This window comes from Cyanistes caeruleus, chromosome 2, assembly GCF_971803275.1.
Source record: "Cyanistes caeruleus chromosome 2, bCyaCae1.hap1.1, whole genome shotgun sequence".
Lineage (NCBI taxonomy): Eukaryota > Metazoa > Chordata > Aves > Passeriformes > Paridae > Cyanistes > Cyanistes caeruleus.
The window spans coordinates 31752656-31776014 of record NC_141702.1 but is presented as its reverse complement, the minus strand read 5'-3'; the positions used below and the strand labels follow the sequence as shown (position 1 = coordinate 31776014).

The 23359-nt window shown below is 36.2% G+C and overlaps 1 long non-coding RNA gene across 1 annotated transcript; it reads right to left on the bottom strand.

The window, feature by feature from the left end:
* Window positions 1-9880: 9880 nt before the first annotated feature.
* Window positions 9881-22756, bottom strand: LOC111925796 (uncharacterized). The gene is made up of 3 exons (XR_002862459.2): window positions 22692-22756; window positions 14283-14343; window positions 9881-13844 (listed from the first exon to the last, which is right to left on the bottom strand). It is a non-coding gene; the product is annotated as an uncharacterized LOC111925796 (long non-coding RNA).
* Between the last annotated feature and the right edge of the window lie 603 nt (window positions 22757-23359).

The window sequence follows — 23359 nt, the reverse complement described above, 5'->3', positions numbered from 1 at the left end:
GTGCGAAAATGTTCAACTCAGGAAAGACAGACACTTATTGTCATATACAAGCGCTAAGTACATGAGAAACTTTACAATTAAAATGTAGGCACCAAGGATGTAAGTTCTGAGCTAGGAAGTAAATCTACTTCTTTTCCCCTTTACATCCCCAGGGCTAAGCTGTGACAGCTGTGACAGTGAATCCCCTTTCTTGGAACAAGAAGATCAAGGAAGAAAAGTTCTTCACTGCAGTGAAATTGTAGTCCTGGAAGTGCTGCAGTGACACTGCCCCATACCTCTCTGCATGCAGCCGTACCTTGGCAGAATTACAGTCAGCACAGTTCACAGTCTCAGGAGCTACACAGGACACAAGTATTTATGATGAAACTTTTATGAGGTCTCTTTATGTTTTGCCTTTAGACCACCCTTCTTCCCAGCATAACAACAATATGAGCACAAACATGCAATTACAGTAATGACTGCTAGCAGTAAAAGAATGTTTCTGTCAGTTAGCTGCTCAGAAACTAAGGCTATTAGCAATCCCTTGTTAGAGCTTATTCTGTCAGAGAAGAGATCTCAGCCACAGTGATGGAAGCAGATGGTCAGGATTATATACCTGTGGGGGGAAGGGGAAGTAATCCCTCTGTAAATTAATTATAGAGGGTGAAAGGGAAAATATTTAATTGTATGCACAAAGAATTCCATAACAGGAGTGTAATTCAAGTTCATCCCCATAGGGGATTTCTGACACAAGTGAAGAGAGGAGTGACATGGATGGTGTCCCTTTACAGTATTTACCACTAGGTTAATTTACCTAATAACTGCATGCTGTGTTTTGTTAGTAGTGATACAATCTTGTTCAGTGTATATATTGTAAGCATTCTTTGCTTCAGTGTTATTGGTGTAGGAAATACCAAGTGAAATGAGTGCATCTGCTTAATTATATTGGTATTTTTGAGGGTTAAATTGAACCTAATATATGTCATTATCCAAATCAGAAGACAAAGTTATCCACTGCACTTGCTCCAGTTTCAAGCACTGCAGCATTGCAGAAGACAGTAAGTCAGCAGCAGTAATCAAGTCATATTTTCCAATAAATCACTCCAGTAAGCACGGTGTAACAATTAGCAACTGAATATGTGATGCTTCTGTGAACCAGTTGCTATAAAAAATTTACAGCCATTAACATGAAATAGAATGGTCTTAGCTGAGAAAGAGCCTAGAGGCTGCATTAGGACTAAGGTAAGCGTTCTTAAAGACATAAGGAGATAGTTTAGATTTAGCTGCAGTGCAATCAGGAACATAAAAGTCACTTAAATCAACCACCACTTGACAACTTATGTGGGACATGAAAAGACAGAATCAATTTAAACAGCACCATAAAACTCTGGCTGTACCTATACCTTAGCCACAGCTGAGAGTCCTGGGTCCCATAGGGTGATCATTTCCAACTTTCAAATTGGTGAAATGGTCCCTGGCCATTTTGGGGCCAAATTAAATTATGGTCAGTTGCAAACAATTCATAATTGAAAGCTTAGGAGGATGAGGACCACTCTTAATATGCAGGTTTTTTGATAATAGTGCCTTTTTTTTTTTCATTTTTTTAGATTAATGTAATAACACAATAAAAACTTTTATTCAAAATGAGCATGTGCCAAGTATCAAATAAAGTATTTCAACAATGTATTATTTTTTAAATTAAACTTTTCTGATATTTTCTTATTGCAACAACATTAAGCAAGTTCACGTATTAAAGGTGCAATAAGATTCTACTGTGTACTTAAATTACAATAACTAGAATATTAAAGGTTAAGAATATATGTATGTGTGTATATATCTATATGGCAGACAATTTCATTTGTTATTATTGTACAAATCATATACATAGTATGTATAGTATAATATATGCCTCATATATATATAAATAATTTATAAAATATACAAATAATATATTTAAATATAAATAATGTCTATAAAATATATATAATTTAAATAATATAATAACTTGAAATATTTACATGCATTTTAGTCTAAAATTGTGAATAGGTTATAGTCAGCATTTTACTGGTAGCACTGCCATTCAGTTTAAAAAACTCTGATATTTTCTTGGTGCTATGTTACACTGTATTTGGAAAGAGCAACCATATCCACTTTTGGACAACTTATCTAAAGTGAAACTTGAGAAACTCTTTTAATCTTCTCCTGCTAGATAGGGTCTTTGTTCCTTGCTGTCTTAGTAACCATTTTCTTTGTCCAGAGTTTGACTTGTTTATAACATTCTACATGAGATCTTACAAGAGTGAGCAAACTGACACTATTAGTGTACAGAAATTAATTGTCTTAGGATCTCTTTGGTTTTCCTTTTGTCCACTTAGTCACCCAAATGCATTCTGAACTAAAGATTACTGGATTTTTCACCAGTTCAAACTAATGAGGTCTTGTAATTTTTAAGAAACATGTATTACCCATAGCCATACAACTATTTTTTTTTCCATTCTTCCAAATACTGTACCTATGATGATTCAGTTCCTCACTATATAAAAAGTGGTCCAAATTTGTGTCATTATCAGTCATCAGCACACTCCTAATATTTGCACCAGTATGTTAAGGAAAATTTTTGATAAAATCTGTAGCAAAATGAATCCTTGACAAATGCCAAGCACCAAGTTCTGCTCTGCTCAATAAGACCTGGTTTTGCTGTTGTTATTTCCAACACAGAAAAATTTCTGAATACCTTTCTTTATGAAGTTGAGACAAATTTTTTCTGTATAGTACTCCATGAAAATTATCACTGAACTACAAAGATATTAGACCTGTGACATTTTCTATGCCTAGAAAATGTCTTTTAAAAGGAATTTTGAAAAAGTGCATGGGGAAGACAGAATTTTATGAACAGATAAATAAGCTAGAAGAGAAGAAAAACAACTTCATAAAAATTCTAGAGCAGCTATTTCTGACCAATGTCAGCACTGTAGGACAATAAGGCTGATATGATTTTATATAGTCCTGCAGCACCAAAAACGACCTCTACTTATCAGGAAGATGTGTGATGTCTTACTGCCTGGGTTTAGTAGATTTAAGCTGGAAAGAGGGACCCTCCTTGCTATGTCAATTACACCACTCACAAATCAGAATTTCTCTCTTAAAAGGAGTAACAGGAGGGAGGGAGGGAGGGAGGGAGGGAAGGCAGGAAGGCAGGAAGGCAGGAAGGCAGGAAGGAAATACATATCTGAGTCGGCCATTATCTCTCATTCAAGTGGATCTTTCATCTTCTGTGCAAATTGTAATAGTATTTAATGGATTCTGGCTTGAATAGGTAAATCCTTCCTCTTTATCTCAGGTTAAATCATAAAAAGACCTGTTTGAAAGCTGTCCAGATTGATCTCAAAAGCTTTTCTGGTCATCAAGAAAGATTATAACACACTGTATGCTGTCACTCTTCATCATTTCAAAATGTTTGGCAGTGCTAAGAAATGTGTAAAATCCCTTCTTATACATTGCACTATAAGAAATTTTAACTATAAGAAATTTTACATGCAAATGGGCTTTAAACTTTCTCCTTTGTCCCTTTATGTTTGAACGATTCCTTTAGATACTCCTTTAGTTGTCTATCCTTGATTTCCACATTTTATCTTCTTTTTGCATTGTAACCCTCCTCTAATACTATCTTTTTATATTGATGTATGATAATTATTATCTTTGGTTATATACTAAGCATGAATAGAACTAACAAGAAGAATGTCAAGCTTAATAGGCAATAAAAATGTCATATTTGACCAGCACTCATTTTAATCAGACTAGCATTCATTTTATTATTTCCAGCAACTCTTTAAACATCAGATGAAATCAAAATTCCCTAGTGATAAATACCTCAGCCACTGTTAGATGAGAGACAAGTGGTTGGAATAAGAATGAGTCAGTACCTCTGAAGTTTGATTGATGGATCTTTGAAACTACAACAAAGAGTACACAAATTCAGCTGAATCTGTCTACAACATTGCACTTTAAAAGAGGCTGAAACACTAGCAATTAGGAATATTCACATACAAGCATGCCTGCACAACCATTTGCCAACATGCAGACAGATACAATGCCAGTAAGATTCTAATTCTGAATACACTTACAAGCTGAATCATGGGATTCAAGATTGTAGCTGTCCTAGGATTCAAGAGTGCTCTTTCTGAGTTAAAATCTTTCAGGTTTTTATTTGTTGTTTTCAAATGACAGGGTAAAAGAATGCATCAACACTCTTCAAGTCACATGTCATTCAGGTACTTTTCACTATATCATTCTCCTTCTAAGTAGGAAAAAACAAGTTTTCTGGAGTTTATGTGCTTGCTTTTAGGTGAAAAGGAATGAAGTTCCCAAGAAGGATAGACTTGGACCTCTGTCTTAGATTGGTCTGAAGAGGACATTCACTTACACATTATTTACACAAGAATCACCCCTGCAATACACAGCTTTTGGATGTGACAGTTCAACACTGCAAGTATGAGATCTGTTGGGGAAAACAGTCTTTGGCAAATAGCAATAAAAATCAGATCTGGGGGGGAAATTTATGAAAAACACTAGTGTATCTGTCAGATACTGAGTAATGGTAGAGCATGTTCAAGAGAGTTCTGGAGATGTCATTGTCTCTCACAGAAAAAAATACTTTAACTAACTTAAATAGACACCAATGCCCCTGTCATAAAGACGTAGGAAATTTTACACCCTTCCAATGTATTTAATTTTAGCTTGTTTCAACTATTCTTTTGCTTTAATTGAGTATTGGTTTAATTGAATTCCCTCCCACAAACACAAAGCCAATCTTTTTTTACTCAGTATCTTTACTAAGACATACTATTTCTTTGGTTTTCCTTGGATGTTAGCGGCACTTCAGTGGGGTTTTTTTGTGCCAGACCTCTAGATACAGAAAAAAACCAAAAAAGTTATGTACTATGATAGTCACGTAACTTCCAATTCATGTGAATATTTTGTGTTTTGTATGACAAGCACCTCGGAATTGATCCTGAATCATCTCTTGGGCAGAGTAGGAGATAAAGGTATACTTGAGTAGTCAGATAAAGACCTGCCTTTTCCAAAACACTTTTTTATAAAGGCATTAATTCTGTTGCTTGGTAGGACAGGCTGTATGCAAGCACAGAAGCACTGTTCAGACATGTAGCACTTCTACTCATTCTTTTCCTAGGCTGGCCAGAGCTTTCTTGGGTCCTTTTGTGCAAAGAATGTTTCTTTTCTCAATACAGTACCTATTGTTTAGGGTGTCAGCTTTACACACCAGTAGTTTCCTGAATGAAGCAACACCTTTTTAATTTACAGAGCCTTATCTCCTGCAAGGTGTGACATTTAGCTTTCATTTTTAAACATTATTTTTTAATGTATTTTCAAATATAAAATTCAGTTTTATTTTAGTTGTAAAAAAAAATACAAGCTTGTATGGGAAGCAACCAGAAAAACTCAGACACTAGTTAGAAGACTTCCTATAGTACTGTAAAACACCTACAGTCCTTGCCAGCATCAACTGCTGTCATACTGAGCAATTATGTGTACTTACTTATGACTTTGAACATAGATCAAAATTCTTATAAACCTTATATGTAAGAGTTACAAAATGATGACTGAAAAGTACGTCCTGGCACGTTCTTAGCCTGCATATTTTGTGTAGCTCAGCAGGCCTTGCTAATGGAAAGAAAAGAGGTATCAGGTGGGTGTGAGTGAAAATGGATAACTCACCAGAACTGGAGAGCGAGCATGTCAGCTTTCACTCAAGGATACACTGACAGTGTTTACTTAATTGTACACGAGTAGTGGCTTCCTTTCAGAATCCCTTGGAAAGTACAAATTTCATTAATATTGGACAGAACTGGACTTCTTCACAGTAGTAAGAAAAGGGCAAAACCAACAACATGAATTGATTTCAGATCATGCTGGCACAATACATTGCATACTTAAGAAAATTAGTCCAGATATTAGATAAATGGCACAACATCAACATGGTTAGAAATTGATGTTCACAGCATCCACAGTACGGCATTTGATTCCTGTCCATTATTTTTAGTTCTGATTGTCTTCATTTCTTTGTCTTTATTCCAAAACTGAGTAAAGTTCCCTCATTTCTACAGTCAGAAAATGAAACTGCTTTCCAAAACTGAGTAAAGTTCCCTCATTTCTACAGTGAGAAAATGAAACTGCTTGAATAGTACAATATATATCAAGTTTAAGAAAGGTGAGAAAAACTCCTGGTTTCATTGAAGGGACATTGGCCAGTTATTTTACTACTCTGTTAATTACCAGCATAAATCCAGTCATCATCCTCCCCTCCACTCTTCCGTATTAAATAAAGATGACCTTTTTTTTTACCTTTGTTGCTGCAAAATGACAGACCATCAGAATGCAATCAGAAGTCCTCATTGGCCCAAAAACCAGCCACTCAATGCTTAATGAAATGGTGTCATTTTTGTCTATACATTAATAAATGTATAGACAAATCATACTGTTCTTTCTGGGCCATATCACTTTTGTCCCATAAAACTTTCAAATGGTGAGAAATTATCTTAGCTTCTGTCACTCCTCTTTTTTTAATGAAATGCACTCTACTTTTGGCAGTGTAAAACTACATAGAATCCAACTTTGGCCTTATAAGGTTCCTATCTCCCAGAATGTTCTTCATTCCAGAATCAAGGTCATCAGGTGAGGTCCCTTATGATCCTCTCCACAGTCCTGCTGCTGTTCTGCAAAGTACTGAAGCCTAGATCCCCTCTCCCTCTAGTGGAACATACATCACAATCATAGCAGAATGGGATAAATATGACCACCCAAGATTTTTTTCCTTCTAGTAAACATCAAATCTTTTACATTTGACTGCTCCATCTTTCCATCACTCCTAGAGAGGTTTTACCAAACCAGTTGGTAACAGGATCCAGAACTTTTCCTTTATGATCCAGTTTTCTCAGAGTATCTGAGAGACTGGCAAGAAGGTTTACTTGAGCATCTACTTTAGGTAGCCTCCTTTTTTAGAGGCTTCCTTTCCATGTCAATCACCAGCAAACTGGATTCTCTCTTCTCTTGAAGAGCTGATATGTAGGACTGCATAAATCCTAACAAAGTTACCTGCCTTTGGAGGATATGCACTTTCGCAGGGAATTCAAAGAGGTTTCTGCTAGCACTGTTATCTTCAGAGGTCAATACAATCCTGTGCAATTGATTCTCTTGTTTTTTCTCCCCGGTCATAGTGCTTTTCGGCAGCTGTGAGTCATGGGAACAATTCAGAGCAAATACCCTTTAGTTGTAAAGACCTGAAGGAAGTGCAGGAAGAGAAAAGCCTCAGGACCAGGAAAGTGCTTAACAGATTTATTTGAAATTCTGTTTTTATCAAATCTGCAGCACAACAGTGTGTGTATTAAAAAAAAAATAATCACTAAGCAATCTTAATGCTTCAGCTGAATCATTTCCCAGTTGCACTTAAGCAGTGACTATGCAGGCACAATCAATTAGACTCATTTTAAAAAGTTATGAGAACTAATCAGAAAGTTCTTCTAAAGCTTGTTAGTTATAGGAAACATACAGGATAAGGATGGAGACTGGGAACTCTGTTCATCGATAAATCTAGAATAGCAAAAAGTACACTCCTAAATGAATTCAATCAAAATAAAGAGTGAAGGAGAAAAATCAAATCCTCACTATGTTCATAACTAGGAACTTGTGAAGAGGTAGTGATGCTAGTGCGGTATTTTAGGCAACTCAGCTAGATCCCTTTACAAGTAACAGAGGTTGAGAACATGCTACAGATAAACCGTATTTATCAGTGTAGAAAACTTTACAGTTGCTCAGTGTTAAGGTATATTCATCACACATGTCTATTTTAGTTTACAATTTTTCTCTTCTACTATGTACCCACTTCTTTTGCCCCTTTTCCCCATTCTCTGTTTCATCGAACCTAATTTATATTCTGAAATTCTTGAAAAAAATATTATTTATTATTTGTATTAGTCTAAAAACTCATGCCAGCATATGAGATTATTAACTTCCTCTCATTCTCTTCAAAAATTTCTATGTCATATGGTGTAAAAAGCAAATTAAAGTAACATTAACATTAGAAAAGCAGCAACTTACTTAGGAACTTCTTAGGTTTCTGCACCATAGGAATTGTTAGACAGGAAAAATGCAGAGCTGCTAAGGAATGCATGTGTTCTCTTTTTCTGTTCACACAACCTTACTCAGTCTGCAGTTCCTAATGATACTTCTCCAAAATAAATATCTTGGAAGGGTTGGTACCTTGAATGTCTTTGTTCATGTCTTCTTAGCTTTCTCTGTACATTGTGTTTGTTACATTTCAGATACTGGTAACGTTTCTAGCTGCGTATGTGTACACAGAAATGTATAAATTCATTCTGTTGTTTCTTTACGAGTATCCTCTCTATTATTTTTTTAATTAACTGTTCCCTCTTCTCCAGGGGTTGGTAATACTCCCTTTATCTACTTTACTGATGTCCGTTCCTTTATTAAAAAAATGATAAATTTACTGATAATATAATATTTACATAAATTAAAAACTACTGTTTTTAAGCTGAGAGTGAAACAGTGACCCAAATGAAATCAACAAAGCTTGACTCTTGCTGACTTCATTAGTACCAGCATCTCATCTATAATTTCAAAAAGGACCATGAGAATTTAGCTACTATATCCTTAGAAGAGTGACAGAAGGATTTGAAAACAGACTAAACAAATTTTTCAGACCTGTTCTTTTTCTTTATACAGTATAAATGCAGGTGCAATTCTTAGTTATGGATTTGATGAAGATACTTCTAGTACAGACATATTTTCAGATTTAACATTATGCTTGTAAGAAGCTACAGATATGCAGTGATATGCAAGGTCAATACACACATTTATTTTTAAATGTATATTTACAAACCTGTCAAAACAACTCATTGGTTTACAGTACTTACTGACTTGTGTCATGTTTTATTGATATATTAAGTTCTTCATTAAAAAAATCATCTTTTCCTTTTCTTCTGATTATGCTAACTAAAGGAGAGGAAGACCTAAGCCAAAATTATTAATGTGTTCCATCTCCTTAGTGTCAGTAAGTTCTTGAAAGCTTTTCTTGTTCTGATAAACCTTGACAGGTGATCCACAAAATGCTGGATGGAAAAAAGAAAAGGGAAAGGCTAAATAATCTTGAGGTAAAAGGCAAAAAATCTTGAAAAACCCTATCAATTAATGACTGGGTAGGAACTGCTGATTAAATCAGAGGATTCAACAGCATTATATTTCCTACTTCCCTATAATTTTGTGATGATGTATCTTTACCTTCTGTACCAGGTTTGATATTTAATACCTATGCAAGTGATTTAGAATGTGGCAAGAGGCAGCTGAGTTTGTATGGAGATAGAATAGTTCTGTTAGAATCAGAAAGCAGCATGAAAAACCTTAACAGGACATGAAAAATTGCAGTGAATCATAATGACAAATGAACATCCATACCAGTAAAAACAAACATTTGAGGTGAAACAATGAAATATTTTAACAACATTTAGGGTTTAAAGTAATGATTTCAGGTCAGGAAATAGACATGAATGTCATTGCACTCTAGTTAATTAAGATTTCCACCCACTGTGCAGCAGTAACTGGAGGCAAAGGAAATATTTAACAAGATTACTGAAGAATGGGATAAAAAGTAATTCCAAAATTGTTCTAATAAAATAATAACAGCCAGTGTTTCACCCTCAGTTGGACTGCCATCACTTAGTCTTATGGTTAATGGAGCAGAAGTGAATTTTCCACAAACACACAATGCAAACTAAAAAGAGTATATTGCTGAGTATTTTAATGAAAATTTTAAGTCTTTTCACTGAGAACAAAAATGAACATGATAACCTTGTTTAGAATTCGAGATTATCAGTTAGTCAAAGAAATGAAAAGTTGCATAGAAAAGAGAAATTCAATACAAAAATAATTTTCCATACAATGTATAATCACACTGTGAAACCCATTGTCAGTCGATAGTACTGAAAATACGCATTTTAGCAAGGCTAAAAAGGTATTGGAAAGTCATGTGAGTAACATCAACATCAGGCATGTGGCAGTATCTCACTTAGCCCTTGCAAGAGTTTTCTTCTGGTAAGCTGGAAATGGAAATGTACAAGCAATCATAGCCTGTATAGGTTGTTTTCATGCAATGGCAATAAATCTGCATTTGAGGGGCCTGTGCTGGCCACTGGCAGAAAGAAAGAAAGAAAAATAGCCAACACAAACCCCTATTCCTCTTCTAGTATCAATTATCTGCTTGGTGTTTTACAATGAACAAATCCATCCACAGAACATCTAAATCTAGGACCTTGTGCTGAATTAAAGTAGAGCTATTTTCCCTTACACTTCCTTCTCTTCCCTGCTATCAGCTCATGTCATCCTTCAGATCACTGGTATAAATATATGATCCCAGCCACTTCCATTCACAGTCCTCCCTCAAAGGTACATACTGTATCTCTTGGGAAAAAAAGGAGAGGTCACTGGTATCAGAATAAGGGCAGTTCTTCTGTAAACACAGTTTGTGAATGTCACTAGCCTAGCAAGTTAAAGAACAACCTCAAACTGTAATTTAGCCTGACTAAAAAATCACTATAAATTTACTAGGCTCTATTCCAAGATTAAAATAACACAAAATTAGGATTAAATCTTTTGATTATTGTAGAGACACAACAACATTAATGTAACTTCTACCCTTCTCCCTTTACCAAGACTTGGGGTGGCCTGAATTTTTCGTTTATTTTTTAATTATATTTTAGTACAAATCTTCCTATTTGTTTCCCCTGTTGCTGGAGAAGAGCCCAGTGTTGGCCAAATGCAAACACAATGTAGTGATGACCAGCTGTCCACCTGGGCAATTTAATTTCATACTTTGCATACCAGGGGTAACCCAGAGCAAATTGTTGAGTCTTGAGAATGCCTGTCTTGTGGGCTGTTCTAGGGGTGAGATAAAGTGGCAGAAAATATGCTGATGTGATCATCAGGTCTACTTAGAAACCATCCTGTTTCCACTGAGGTGCCACCAGGACATATCCCCATATCTGCATTTTTGGGCAGAAAAACACTCCCTCAGAGAGGAGCTGAGTGAAGCTAGAATCTGGAGCTAAAACTAGGTCTATGTGCAAGCCAGCATTGTAGCTTTTGAGTTTCAAAATACTACAAAAAGTGTTATTCTGACAGTATTAAACTTTCAGCTAAGGGGACAAATCAAGATCAACTGCTGACCAAAATGAGTCAGAAAATAGATTAACTTCAATGCTTAAGCACATGTCATTTCTAAGGAGTGTGCAAATGTGTGCTTATGTATTATTTACACTGTAAGATACTTTTTTTTAAAATAAAAATACATAATTTTTTTCTGATCTATTTTATATTTGGACATGAATATTTATATCCATTCTTAACCAACAGAGACCATTGAACTCCCATACATTTGCTACTACTGTTAATTTGGGGTTTTTTTCTCTCTCTAAAGGTGAAATTGATTGGTTTTGTTCCATCAAAAACTGTACACAGACTAATGTTTCAGCTTTGGAGGATCTGAAGGCTAACTCCTTATTATATATTATTATATATATATATATGAATCCTCTTGCCATAGAGGATTCATATATATATAGTAAAGAAATAATCTTTACTGTTTGCCATTTCCTGCTGTATTCATGTGGAAAAAAGTAATTTTTGCTTGTTTGAAACAAAACCTAAATTCTAAATGTGAATTCTTCATGCCTTTACAACTCTCAGCAAACAAGATGCTATAAAAGAATTGATCAAGAAAATCAAACTATGGTCAAAGGAAGGTGTTGTCAGCTTCTCTGGTTTTAGTTCCATTGTATTTACTGGCTTTGTACTCAGCTGATTAAATTAGCAATTTCAAGAGAAATTCAGCTTTCACTTTTATTAGACTTTTTAAGTACCTTTCCCACTACTTTGGCTGTGGTGAAAAGCTGGACATTGTAAGTCAAAAGGTTCATAAACAAAATTACTCCTCAAAAGGAGCACTATTGTAAAAAAAAGTCTTTAAAGGTATACTTTTTTTTTTTTTTAGCAGTTGTATGGAGTTTGCATGCTTAAAGGAGATAGACTTTGAGAAAGTCTTCAGTCCTTACCTTCAGGACAAGTACATAGCTCAAAAAGACAAAACAGACTCACATTTTCATAAATTTCACAGAACAAAAAAGTAGTAACTGCATTCTACTCTCAGAGGAAAATAAAGCTGAATTGCAACTGTCCCTTGGCTTTCTCTCTAATGTAATAAAAAGCCTTGGACTATATCTGAGTTGTGCAGACTTAGCTTTCAAATCTCCACAGCTAGGCTATAAAAATGAAAAGCAAAACAAAAGCTTTCATGAATGAACAGGTGTTTTGGTGCTTTGACCCTGGCCGGATGCCAGGCACCCACCAAAGCCACTCCATCACTCCCCTCTACAACAGGACATGGGGAAAAAAAATATAACAAAGGGTTCATGAGCTGAGATAAGGACCAGGAGAGATCACTCACCAGATACCCTCATGGGCAAAACAGACTGGAATTGAGGATATTAATTGAATTTATTAACAGCAAAATCAGAGCAGGATAATAAGAAGTAAAATAAATCCTATAAACACCTCCCCCCTATCCCTCCCTCCTTCCCAGGTCTACATCAATGTCCCCAGCAGTGAGGGAGATGGGGAATGTAGGCTATGGTCAGCTCATCACAAGTTACATCTATCCATGACATTCTTTTTATGCTATTCTTTCTCCCATGGAATAAATCACTTTGTTTTGACCTGATCACAAATGTCCACAACCCATAGAACTTCTTACAAATAAAAACAAAGGGTTTTTCTATTTAAAAAAACTCTCCCAGTGCTTAACGGCCTCCCTTTCGCATTTTGTACTTCAACATCAAACTAGAATGGTGTGTCTGTTACAAGTCAAACAATTTTTTCTGTAAATAACATCATAAGCATTGTAAGCCAGAAATCAGTTCCTTGACTCTGGGATAATGTCACAGGGATGGGAAATGGGTATGAGAGGAGGATGAGATAGGTTGTAGATGTAGATCTGTGACAGAGAATTTCATATTTCCTTCATTTCTTTAAGAGTGGTGTCCAGTTTGTACTTCAAGGCTCCTGTATCAGACAACTGCCTATTCCAGCAATGGGGAAAAGCTGACAATGTCCTTGTCTTTCACTTCAGTGGGTCTCCAGTTTCAAGGAGGCAGGTAGGGGACAATAATGTCACAGGTCTGCAGCTTAGCTGTCAAGCTGCACTTCTGCCATCTATGACCATCTTTCCAAATTTCAGCTACTCTTCTGTGATGTAGAGTTTTCAAATCAGCCATATGGAAGAATTTTTCTCCATAGGTTGTCAGGAACAGCCAGCTTCTGGTTCACCTCCATGGTAAGACACAGCCTCTTTTTTCTGACCTCCTGTGCTAGGTTTTTTTTTAAATCTTCTTTGCATACATCCAGAAAAGGCTGGATTCCATGTTTTCTTTTGAGATGCTGCTGAAATATCAGTGTTTCTGGTGGGACAACACAAAGTTAAAAGAAAAAACCTCCCCTGCAGCAAGCTAAAGGTATTTTAGTAAAATTACACTGTACCTCCAGTAAGATCTTTTATTTCTGGAAAACTAAAGACAGAAAAACCTCAAATAATTCCTTTGTTGTGACAACCTATTTCTTGCTCGTTGTTCATTATCTCACTAATATAATCAGGCTCAAAAATAGAGGTTGAAATACTGTAAATAATGTTCTGCCATGTATGACATGGGTAGGAGGAAGCACATTTTACAAACAAATATCTTGAAGGACAGTCTCCATTCCATGAACCTGAGTACACAGTGCTGCTGCAAGGAGAAAGAAAACAAGTCACAGACAATACCAAGCAAACACTACCAAAAAGCAATGAAACACCTACTCAGACTGATACCAACCCCTGAAATCCCCACATGGACTTTCAGGCACACCTCTCTGCTTGATTCAGTACAAGCATGAGCACACCTGATTCTGTGAAAGCCTCAAATACAGACAAACAGCCCCTTGATCCCTGTGCAGATGAAAGTAAAGACTGGAAAGGAACAAAATCAGGAAGAGTTTTCCAGGCAGTTGGTTCCTGAGCAATTTATAAATAGTCTAGGCTCAGTTAGTATTATAAGGTTTTTTTATATTGTACATTATCTAACAGTGCAAAATTCAATTTGCTTCTTGTTAGCAGTCAGTGGAACTAATGCCAGGGCTCTGAACGTTTTTTACATATTTTTAAGCTGTTTTGTTTCAGTACTTACTGTTTCGTATTCCATTGCAAGAAATGTAGCTATGTCAGGGTGTTTTAAGTATCCATGCAATCTGCACAAAACAATTAAGAGGCTCCCCTTAGGTCATCAACTCAGAAAACACAAAGTTATCTTTAAATTTATGATTCTTTTGGAAATAAATAATCCCTTATGCAGTTAATTAAATTCAAATTAGTCAGGTTCAATATTTACTGGTTATCATTTTCCTCCCAACTCAGTATAAAGATGCATCAAGCCTTAATTCTGAAGAGCTTTGAATATTCTTTGAATATTCTTCTATTCACAGTTGTAGGGACCTACACTACTCTAGTTTTCTGCCCCAAACCCATTCTTTTGTATTTGACATGAAAACACGATTGACACATCTATATTATCCCTCCTGCACACTTTGTCTACATCCATTGCACTCACAACTTTACTGGGTGTGGATTTTTACTGGCAGCTGCAAGCATCTTAACTGGTAATCTTACACTAAGACATCTTTTCAAGATAAAGAAGAAAATATAGTTTGACTAATAACAACCCCAAAGCCAGAGCTATGGTAGACAGCAGCTGTTAGTCAGAAAGAGAGGGCAAATCATCTTGCACTGCCTAAATTGGAATGACTCCCCATTATCCTAGAAAGCCTGTGGAAATGCCAGTCTGATATATGGATAGCCAGCATCTCCAGAATAAATGAAATAGGCAGAGTCTGACATGCATAAAGTAAGTGTGACAGACAAGAAGTGGTACATTTGGATTGAGCTAGTGATTTTGGAGTATAGGCTCTTCACAGAAAATCCTACTTAGTCACTTCTCCCCTTTGCTCTCCAAACCAGTCTTAAATGTGCAGAACTTAATATCCAGCATAAAGAGAGGAGATGACTGGGGATACAAGCATCATGAAGTCACCCTATGACACTTGCCTAAATTCTTCTCACCCAGTTTATAATATTGAGCATCCGGATGTCTGTTCTCAGCTAGGCATCTAGGGCAAGATTCAGATCCCTACATTTAAGCATGCACATGTAGGTGTCTGCAGGCACACTAAGCATTACCTTGTGTAGAATTTAATTCTCCTGCCTGACACCTAAAACCATTTCCAATGTTCTGCCTGGCCTACAGAGTGTGCAATTCCCCAAAGGACCAGTGTCTGCCTGCCTTTTCTCCTGGGTCACCTAGATGTTTCCTTCCTCCTACCTATCTCCTCAGCTTTCTGTCTGTCCACTCAGTGTTGGAGTCTGAGATACAGAGTGTGTGCCCTTGTTTCTGATACCTAACTCTAAGATCCAGAAAAACACTGAATTTCATACAACATTAAATTCATGAGCACGTTTTCATGATGATACATGAAAATTAGATAAATGTTAAATTAGATAGAAAAAGCTAAAAGTGTAAGTGTGTAGATTAGTGAGTTTTCTTAAGTCACTGGGTGAAAAAGTTAGTTTAGAAAACCAGAGACAAGATGGAGGATTTAGGGTGTTGTCTCTTGTCCTTCTTTCTTCTTCATATTCTTCTAGAGGTTTTTGGGTAGTAGTAAGTGATTGGTTAGAAAATGCCGCAGTGCATCATAGAGGTGATGGGTCATTGGGTCATTAAGAAAAATAATATACATGTCTATTGTTAATGGGGTAAAAATAAGTATAAAAGTAAAAGAACAGCATTGTTCGGGGCCATTTTGTGCTATCAAACACAAGTGAGCCACAAGCCTTGTTGTACCATCAGAAGAAAGAAACGTACCAGATTGTAAAGAATTAGGCTTGTGCAGACAGTCTGGAGAAACCTGCCAAGTTTTGTGATGACCTTCTAATAAACATGAGAAACAAGATCCTAATGAGCTCAGGAGTTTTCTTCAAACCAGAGAACTGAGATAAGCAGAGCTCCCCACGAGGGAGGATCCCAAAAGAATTCAGTCCAAAGGAGATTGAGAAAGCCAGGAAGAGAAAGAAAAATATAGAAGAAGTGCAGCAGAATCAGGGAAAGAGAAAAAGAATTTTTTAGAGAAAAGTTACACTCAGCTCTAGTTTTGAATGAGCCCCACTGAATAAGAGCAGCTCAGACTTCTGAAGATACTGCTAAATTATAAGGGAGAACTGTGAGAATGTGTACAGACCACAACTCAAGGGGAAGAACTGTGATCAGGAAACATATAGAAGCTTTAGTGAAACACCTGGGAGTCAGAAGATGACAAGTCAGAAGCAACAAGGATCAGGGCATTCCGTGAACACTAGAGGCCCACTCTTCCCTTCCTGACTTATGATTTCTGATCAACAAAATTCATTGTCATCTTAGTGGAGGTGAAAAGCATAGTAATGCCTACCCTAGGAGCTCATTAGTCCTCACTATCTATTGCACAAATTCAACAAATGAAGAACTTCTTTATGCCTTTAAACATACTGTACTATGTCTCTTGCTTGCATACTTTAAACTCACTTGAACAAGTCAACACACTGGGGGAACATTACACAAAACATCCAAAACAGCCCTAGAAGACCCTGTGTTCCAGCTAATGTCCATATGGTGAAACCTCAGTGCAGCCAAAGAAACCTGGGCAGATATTCTTCTGGATGTTGGCTGGATCTTCACTGTTTTAAAAAGGAGGTTAGATGTAGAGCACCCATGTAGATGCTGAATTTCAGGTAGCTGAATCTCACCCAGCTATGGTGTCAGAGGCAGATTTACAGCGACAGAAAGTGATAGGACCTCTTTTGGCTCTCCTTTATCATCCCTATTCTCCAGTCTCTAGATGTAGCCCCAGCAATTGCTAAGAGGCAAAGGAGAAAGAGACAGATCCTGTGGCTACAGCAAGATGGAGCAACAGCATTCTCTTCAGATCTGTTGGACCATGTCAGGAGAGAGTTCATCCCAGTCACGTGGCTTCAGCCTGCTGGAGTCATGACATTCACCACACCTTCACCAGGTCTGGGCTCAGTCTCATCCTGAGCTCTGTCCCAAAGTGCTCCTGTTGTTTCGTGTGTATCTGCTTCCAGGTATTGTAAAGCAAAAAATTATAAAACTACTAAATGTTGATAATTTAAGTCACCTTGAAAGAAATCTATGCAGTAGGAATTTAAATAAGTCTTTATGCAAGGTCGTTGTTATCCAACCATTATTAAATTCTTATGCCAGAAAATCTGGTAATTTTCTTAAAATATGTTTTTATTCCCTGCAGACAATAAAAATAGTGACTTTAAAAAGTGTTTTTCAATACACTATTGCCATTTTCTAAACGAATAATTTTCTGTTATCTGTTATCTCATCTGAACATACTGGCAATTATCTTGTTATATTACCGCTTTCTGTAATTTAATATTCAATTTGATTTTTGGACCAAAGCCACTCCTTATATCTAAGGAATCAATTTTTTATGGTCACTGTTACTGATTTTCTTAACAGCCTCTACTGCAAGCCATTTTTTGATCAACTGAAGCACATACTGAGAGAGAAACTATCACCCAATAATCTTTTTTTTTTCATTAACTTGTCTCTAAACGTCTTCCACTTTCTCTGTCAGAAACACTCCACTTTCTTCAAAGGTCTAATATCATAATTCTGTTTTTCTTTTCCCTCTCCCCTCCTTCCCACTCATAACTTGTAATTTGATCTGTGACAGCTTAAAGAAAAAAAACAAGTCTCATTTTAGTAACTTTCTGTCATTCTGTGTTTCACTAAGTAGTTATGCAGAACTGAGATCCAAATACTCCCAAATTTGGAAAAATCAGATTCACATTCAAATTGTTCTGCATTATGTTATAGAGAAATCCTTCAAAAATCCTCTGTAACACAGAGTGCAAGTCAACACACTTTTGGGAAGAGCTTTACTTTTTTCTAACCAAAAAAAGGGTAGTTTTCTAGTAATAGCAACTAAGGGAGAATGTACATTTCTGGGTACAGAAATACCTAACAGAAAGAAATCCAAGTTTCATAGCCACTGTTAAATCTACAGCTGAGACCAATGTTACTATCTCTTTGTATGTATTATTTGCTCTAGTATCCTCATGAGAACCAAGTCACCCTCCAGCACCACCTGGAGATGAGAGTGGTGAGATACAAAGCTGAGAATGCTTTGATCATGCTGTATAGAAGATGACTTCATCTCTTTTATGGGGTCTTTTTGGTCTATACTGAATGTCTTTCCCCAGAATATCATCCCCTGGTACTTGGGTTATTATGTACTTGGTTACTGGCTTCTTCTGGGACACTTTTGTTTTCTGTGTTGCCACAACTCACCTGATGGGAGGGATCAGACTCACCAAGATTGCACTGGTGGCCCATGGATGCAGTCAAGGCAGCTCATCTTTTGTACAAAACAAAACTAAGATGTTTCTTTCAAGACTTAGGCCCTAAGACAACAGTGAAGATCAAGGGTGCAGCCCTCCTCAACACACTGCAGCTGTGACATTCAGTTAATAGAGTAAGTCCATTGCAAGGCACAGAGTTTAAAACTAGAAAATATTTGTTTTGCCTAGAAATCTCTTCATAGCACAGAAATGAAAGCAGAAGGGTGCATTTTTCTGAGGTACAAACTAATGGTGTAAGGAAGTAATGATAAGAAAACAGCTCTCTCAACAGAAATAGAACATCAATGACTCAACAGTGTCATTTTCCCATGATGGGAGTTAAGACGGAACTAAAGGATGGCAGGACAAAAATCCTACAGTGTTCTTCAAAGAGAGAAGTTTGAAAGTATGAATTGAGTAAAAAACGTTTCTGAAAGGTAGATGCATCTACAGTGGGCTTCATGTCAGCTCATATTTTAAATTCTACTACATATCTCTTTCTCATAGGTGAATGCCAAGCTGTCTGAAAACAGAGATCAAGGTAATCATATCAATTCAAAAATTTGTTCAAAAATTGACTGCAATGTCATTTATAGGCCTCTTACCAGAAACTAAATTTGATGGGAATCTGCTTTGCACTATGATCAACTGTTATTTCTTCTTGAGATTCCTTGAGACTAACTTTTTTATGCACAGTTATGACATCTATAAGACATTTCAATTGCACTCTCAGGTTCACTGCATACACACTCTATTTCAGTCATTGTGTATAGAAACAATCATTTGTAGATAAAACAACCCTACTCTAAAAAGCTTTTACTTATATAGTAGCCTTGATTTCTCTTAGACAAAGTAAATTAAATAAAATTTGAAGTCTCCCTCAACCTACTTATAAGTTGAAGAGAGAATAACTAGGAAAAAAAGAACATATTTTGCTAGTTATGTTCAAAGTTAATGTTTGTGTTTGTCCTTATTTCTTCTCCTCCTTTTCCCCTTCAAATTTTAAATTATTTGTTTGCCGCACCAGAGCCAAATTGCTTTGATCCTTTAATTATCTGAATTATTTTTCTGTGTTCTTTGTTTCTCTGCCAATCATTAATTCATCTTGTGTGAACAGACTGCTAAAAAATTCAGGTTTTGCACAGCATGGCAATGAGGTATGATATGCTTAGCTTTTACATCCAAGAGTTTTAAGACTTCCTGATTCATCATATGAGCCAATGAACATGTTTATCTAATGCTTTGCAAAAAGAATAATCTTGTTCTTTCTGTTGGCATTGTTTCCCTTTTGACTATCATATTCACTTGAGCACCAGTGTCAAACTGACTTCTGTTAAAGCTAATCCATTCCTCAGTGATAGTATCCTTAAAAGAAACACTGTCTCTCTCTGTCACGATGATAACAATAAACCTAAGAGCTGATTCTCTCAGTGTAAACTGCCAAATGTGACGAACTGCTGCTCAAACTTGACTAGTTGAGAACACCATATGTTTCAGTCGTGTCCTGGCAGGTCTCTGCAGTTACAAGTAGTTTTCAACTCTGTGCTTAACATAATAATACTCTGTATTTAACATAAATACTCTGTATTTAACTCTCTCTTCTGCCCCAGTCATCAGTCTGACTTCTTTCCTTGTATTGCCCTTCATCACAATTCTCAGTCTCTCACAGTCTTACATTTCCTTTTTCTTCTTTGGAAAACTCCCCAGTTTCTGTACTCCTTTTTGACTCCTTTCTCAAACAGTCATTCCATTTCAGATATCCCCCCAGTCTCTAAAATCATGAGATGCACTGCCTACAACAAATGCACGAGCTTCCTCTTCTGCACGTGGTCACCTTCCAGCTTTGCTTCCAGTATTTCTGCTCCACTGAAGATACGCTCACTGCTGTCTCCAGGACCCTTTCCAAAGTCAAACACCAGGACCCTTTCTTAATAACTTTTCTTTTTTTACCTACTCTTGTTTTAGATATCAATCACCACTCTAGCCTTTACTTATATTTTGTTCTAGTGTATATACATAAAGCGAGGCCTTTTTCTGCCTCCTGCCTCCTCCCACAATTTCTTCCGCAGTCCTCAAGAGGGGAATTTTTTCTGAGAAGATCCCTAAGGCTCCTAAGCTGGTAATTTCCCTTTTAAAAATCCACTTTATGATCAGTCATCTGAAGCAGACCTTCAAGGACCATGAACTCTTTTTTTAGAGATGCAAAAACCATACAGCATATACTAGAAATTTTTTAATCCAATATTTTTACCTGAATTTGTTATGAATGATCAGTTTCCCTGAGGAAATTTCTATAATTTGGGAATATTTCCCATATAAGAATTATTTTTTTAAATTTATATTCCTACATGAGGAAGCCTAGAAGAAATTTTTTCCCCTGCTTGTGTACTAAGAAAGAGAAACTAAATTATCATGGCTGATCAGAAAGTCATTTTTTGCTATTAAGACTGAAAAGGCTACAAAAAAGCTGTGCTATTAGGAAAATCAAATTACAATAGTGAAAAAATAAATTAAGGCTACCCTAAAGGAAGAAATGCAGTGCCTTTGAGTGGGCTAAGATTTTAGGGAACATAATGTTGTATCAGGAAGAAAATCACAGCAACACTTTGGTTAATTCCTAAAATTCAAATGTTAAAATAAAAGAGAATAAAGAGAACATGGAAATGTTTTTCAGGTCAAGAACACAAAAGCTCTGTCCAAATATTAGTCTGTTGGTATGAAAACGTACCAGTGGGGATTTTCTTTATAAGGGAGCAGTAGAGTTTACCTGGAAATATAGCTAGGAAATGGATGTGTTTATATTGCTTAAAGAATTAATTTTTATGTATTAAGGACATTTTTATGAATTAAAGCAATCATTTCAGACATGATGCTGCAGACATACTATTAGATTAGCCCAGTAAATATTATTTATACGCAATGGTTAACTAGAGAAAAAGTGCATCTCTCTGTATATCAGTCTCCATACAATTGCTGTTCCACCTTTCCTGTAAAGGTAATAGAAAATATCTTGTGGGGTAAGGAGGGTGAAAGGTTCTATTTCAGCATTAGACATTGTTTCAAATTATTGTTTCAGTGTTTATGATACAGTTTGAAATAAATTAAGCACAGACTGAGTCCGCCATGCAGCTCTGTCCCTTTTAATTCAAAATAGAGAATGCCTGATGAGATGACTTACAGTTGTTCAAGGTATTTATCAAAACCTGGAGATTCTGACATTTTTAATATTTTTTACTGACAGTACTAATTACAACGATGTACTTAGAGAAAAAATCCTTGGCCAGATGCTGATCTCAGGTAGCCAAGCATAAATCTGGAGTAATCTGATTGCTCCTGAGGGCATAACACCAGATTTATGCTTACATGCCTAAGAGCTCAATCTGGCCCCAGGCTTTAGTAACTAGTAAATTCCTTCTGTTCAGGTTTTTTCCCATTTCTACCCATGCCTTATGGTCTGCTGTATGAAGTCCAAAAGTATGGAGATATTTTGACATTTTAGATTATTATCTATTATATTATTGAATGCACTGAAAAAGGACACATCACATAAAGAAAACAGAAAATTGTCTGAGTCAAATATTTCATTCTTATCCTTTGGGTTTTTGTCTGGAAAATAAAGCCTTCAACAAGAGCAGAAGAAGACCTAGTCAACTTGGGAAATTTTTTTTTTTTTCTTAAGGTCAACATTTTTGGAATATGTTTATTCTTTTTCAGAGAGCATTTTGTTAGCTTGATATTTTAAACCAAAACATTGACTCCAATATGACTGTCCAAATACTGGAAATTTTCTGTGCTGGTAGAGAATCAGCAGAGGTTGGAATCTGGTTGTGAGTCCTGTTGTTTTACAGACAAACTCATCCTGAGTGTGTAGCCAATATCCAGCTTGATGTGCCTGCCATCACAATACAAATAACAAATAAGCATGGCAGAAACAGTATAGGAAGAAATTTTTTAGCACTAAGTGATTCCTCCAAAACTCATTATTTTAATAATGAACACAGCCCATCCATGACAGGCACAAGACTGAGTTTTTATGCAAATAGATTCATCAGTTCTGGAACCACTCTAGCCCTGAAAATCAAATTAACAATATCCATCATGAGACATAATACAATTGCAGCAGAAAGAAAGGAGGTGTTACCTTCTTTAATAGCTGAGAAGGCTTGAAATACAGTTAATGGTTGAAAATGTCCTTCTGTAAGCAAGAACAATACCATAGCAACAGTTGCTATTGTTTAGGTATAGATGTTAAAGTTTGAGCACAAGTACTAGATGAATGCAAAAAATAATATAATTGAATGATTTAAGAAATAGCAATATTGTGCATCTCACACTGTTCATCATTGATTAAGCTATAAAATTGTGTGAACAGAGACTCTGAAACATTACATTTATCTTCCTAAAGATGTATCAGCTGCAAAAACTATGAATCCTAATAGAAACATTTTAGTGAATCATTTTAATTATGCAAAATTAAAAAGTAAGTTGAACTCTTTAAAAGATATCTCTTCAGGACCTACCTGAAAAAAAAGGAAAAGAAAGTCTGAATTACCCCACTGTGGTAAATAGGGATGTGAAAGGCAAATTTTATTTTGGTCAGCTTATCCTAGTGATCTGCTTCACCTGGGTAGAACAGCTGCAGTTAAACAAATTCATGACTTCTAGCTAGGAAAGGGTAATAATGTCTAATTTTAGTCTGACTTAAGGTTTATGCAAATACAGCAAGCCACAAAGTTACAACACAGAAAAGGGGGTGTACTGCCTTTTTTAAAGGCTTTCACAGATGGATATATGGAGGTCTCTGCCTTA